The sequence below is a fragment of the Rhinolophus ferrumequinum genome, chromosome 18 (genome assembly GCF_004115265.2).
Source record: "Rhinolophus ferrumequinum isolate MPI-CBG mRhiFer1 chromosome 18, mRhiFer1_v1.p, whole genome shotgun sequence".
Taxonomy (NCBI): domain Eukaryota; kingdom Metazoa; phylum Chordata; class Mammalia; order Chiroptera; family Rhinolophidae; genus Rhinolophus; species Rhinolophus ferrumequinum.
In genome coordinates, this window is record NC_046301.1 from 12,033,932 (window position 1) to 12,038,045 (window position 4,114).

Sequence of the window (4,114 nt, forward strand, 5' to 3'; positions counted from 1 at the left end):
ATTGGCCAAATCCTCTTGAAAGTCTACAGGGATGCAGTGTCTAGAGGACAGCCTCCTTAGGCCAAAACCTGGTAGAGAAGGGTAGAAGGTGTATCTGGAGGACTAATCGTTTCATGAAAATATTAAATATCGATCAAGTATTTTTCTTCTAACAAATACTTTTGCTCTTATCTACCAGTGGAAAAAGTGGAAATTTGAACCAATACATATGAATATGAATTTGAATTCTATTGTTTCCCAGCTGACTGACACTAGGCGAGTCAAGTTTCTTCTCTCAAACAGCATTCACAATGAACTGAGGACAACACCACCTGGTAATATGTGAGGGTTAAGTGTGTTGTAAATAAAAAAGATCTACACCAACTTGAACACATGACATTTAAAATACTGAATGGGAAATTTAATTAAGAAAAATGCTATGTAAAACAAGGCATTGATTGGTAGTAAAATTCAAGTGTGGTTAATACTAAGTATTAAAATGTTAATAGACCATAATTGTATAAAATAAAATATTAGCTAAGTCCTATATTGATTTTGTTATGTGTAATTGAGATTAAATATGTTTGACAATGTAGTTTTTCAAAATGATTTTAAAATATTACAGGCAGACATTTTAATCTTCATTTAACGAGAACACATTTTGTAATACCATTTGGTATAAAATATTTTTTGTGTCTATATTATATAAAACTATAAAATAATTAAAAAACATTGTTTTAACTACATAGTTTTAATTGGCAAAATAAACTTTATTTTATTCCCTTATGACATTTAAATTGATATTTTTTTCAAAAATAATACAAGGACTCATTTCCTACCAGTGCTTTGTGCCTTAAACAATGAGAGACACAGAAATATTCTGCTTTAAAATTGTCATTTGATGTAAAGTTTTAATGTATTAACTATTAATGTAAAGCTATACAAGTCTATGATCTATCATACAAGGTATTCTTAAAACTTGTCTACATTGTGTCTTGTGATTCATTTATGTCTGGACATACACTGGGGTCTATTTTAATGTTTCTATCTAAGGAATAATATTATGACTTACAAGTAATGATTTTCTTTAATACTTTTCTACATAGATAGACAGGAGCTCTGGGAGCAATAAAAAAAGTATATGGTTCCTAGCTTCAACAGGCTGGAAAAAAGGTCAAAGATAAGGACCCTTTAAAAAAATTTTGTTTGCCCATAGCTTTCAAATAATTAAAAAGAAAAACTGTATGTACTTCTACTGAAACATATCACTAGAAATGAATAATCTATTTTATGCATACACTCTTGCAATAACTAGCCTCAAATAACTAGTCATCTTTTCAAGGTTACTAAATTCATGAATTATTTACTACTGCCCAGTTGCTCAAGAATAATTTGTCTTTTCACAGACGTCATCTCACTATTTGTGTGTGTCAGTTTTAAATAGTTGTATTTAAGACACCACATTATCCACTTTACAACACAGTGCTTATAACGTGGGTCATTATTTCCTTTCTCTGTGCACATATTCCATATTCACGTATCAAGAATGACCAGGTTTTTACTATATAGCAGCTCAACTTTAAAACTGCTGTGGAATTTGCTACTAATTTGGGTCCTTGCATATTTTGTGTGGAACAATGCTAAATCTATGCTGAAGGTTGGCTTAATCAACCTCTTCGATGGTGGGTCCAGAAGTGGTACCACCAGAAAGAGGTGCTCCACCACCAGGGAAACCCCCAGGCATCCCTCCTGGCATGCCTCCCTCACTCTGGTACAGCTTGGAAATGATGGGATTACAGACTTTTCCCAGCTCTTTATGGTGACGTTCAAATTCTTCCTTCTGTGCAGCCTGATCCTGATCAAGTTGATGATTTCATTGCCCATGTCAAGGACCTTCTGGTTGTCCTCATCATTGATCTTGCTTTGGCGTTTTTCATCTTTAACAGTTGCTTTCATGCTGAATTCATAGGATTCAAGTGAATTCTTGGAAGACACCTTGTCCCTCTGCTTCTCATCTTCAGCTGTGTCCTTCTCAGCTCCCTGGACCATGTGCTCGATGTCTTCCTTTCTCAGATGACCCTTGTCATTAGTGAGAGTGACTGTGTTCTCTTTTCCTGTACTCTGATCCACAGCAAACACATTGAAGATGCCATTGGCATCTATATCAACAGTGACTTCAATCTAAAGAATACAATGAGATGTGGGAGGTGTGCCTGTGAATTCAAACTTGCCAGGCAATTGTTATCCTTGGTCATGGCCCACTCACCTTCATAACCCTGAATGAGCACACCAGGATGGTGGTCAGTGTAGGCAGTGAAGGTCTGTGTCTGCTGGGTCGGGACGGTAGTATTGCGCTCGATGAGGACAGTCATGACTCCACCAGCAGTTTCCATGACGAGGGAAAGGAGAGTGACATCCAACAGATGCAAATATTGAACATTTTCAGATTTGTCTCCAGATAGGATGGCTGCCTGGACAACTGTACCATAAGCAACAGCCTCATCAGGGCTGATGCTCTTCTTCAACGCTTTTGCATTGAAGAAGTCCTGTTGGAGTTTCTGAATCTTGGAGATATGGGTAGAACCTCCCACCAGAACAATATCATGGATCTGGGACTTGTCGAGCTTGGCATCCCGAAGGGCTTTCTCTATAGGGCCCAGAGTGCTACGGAAAAAGGTCAGCATTCAGTTCTTCAAATTGGGCACAAGTGATAGAGGTATAGTAGTCCATTCCTTCATAGAGCGAATCAATCTCAGTACTGGCCTGGGTGCTGGAAGACAGAGTACTCTTAGACATTCACAAGCAATGTGGGGGAGATGGGCAGCCGCTTGTTCTCACTGATGTCCTTCTTATACTTGTGCTTGAACTTTGAAATAAAATGGTTTACCATTTGGTTGTCAAAGTCCTCTCCACCTAAGTGGGTGTCCCCAGCTGTAGATATGACTTTAAAGATTCTATGTGCACTTGTGAGAACTGACACATCAAAAGTGCCACCTACCAAATCAAAGATCAGCACATTTCTGTCAGCTCCAACCTTTTTGTCTAAGCTGTAAGCAGTGGCAGCAGCAGTTGGCTCACTGATGATACCAAGTACATTGAGACCAGCACTAGTTCCAGCATCCTTGGTAGCCTGACGCTGAGAGTCACTGAAGTAAACAGGTACTGTGATGACAGCATTAGTAACAGTCTTCCCAATGTAGGCTTCTGCAATTTCCTTCATCTTTGTCAAAACCACAGATGACGCTTCCTCTGGATAGACACTTTTTGGCTTTCCCTTATATTCTAGTTGGACCTTGGGCCTGCCAGCATCATTCACCACCATGCAGGGCCAATGCTTCACATCGGATTGAACAATAGCATCATCAAATATACAGGCATTTGGCATCAAAAACAGTGCTGGAGGGATTCATCACAATGTGATTCTGTGTGGGATCACCGATCAATCATTCAGTATCAGTAAAGGCGACATAACTGGGTTCGGTTTCCCCTGATCACTGGCAATTATTTCCACTTTTCTGTGTTGGAAAACACTCACACAAGAGTAGGTGATGCCAAGATCAATGCCAACTGTAGGTCCCTTAGGCATGGTTGCTTCATTGTAAGCATGGTTTGCGAAGAAGATAGATCTCAACACCTGACCCCCCACCCACCCCGCGTTCAATGAGCAGATGGTGTCTTACTTCTTAAGGCATGGATATTTGCTGAGTGAAAATTGCGTGCATGAAAGAATGTTGTGATAATTTAGTAAATACTATACTGCTTTGCTAAATAAAGAATACTAATGGAAGCAATAATTGCTACTCACATATTTTAAGGGTGGATATTACTGTTGGGGAATGGAATGTACGCTGATTTTGACCTGATGTAGGTGCTGACGAAAAGTCTTCAAATACAGATGTAACTATTGTTTTTATTAGGTGATATACTCATTGCAACTTAATCACGTTCTTATTTTAAAGAATAAATATTGTGAAGACAATACACTCAATGTAATTATTAATCATTTAGTTGGCACTCAGCACAATTCCAAGTAGACACTACTTTATAGTCTAGGGGTAAAAGTTGAATAAGGCATAATAGCTTCAGTTTGATGGCAGGTGGGGTTAGATACTACGGAAGCAGGAGAACAGTTAAG

The 4,114-nt window shown here is 38.5% G+C and overlaps 1 pseudogene; it reads right to left on the minus strand.

The window, feature by feature from the left end:
• Window positions 1-1,642: 1,642 nt before the first annotated feature.
• On the minus strand, window positions 1,643-3,565 carry LOC117038189 (heat shock cognate 71 kDa protein-like; annotated as a pseudogene).
• Window positions 3,566-4,114: the final 549 nt, after the last annotated feature.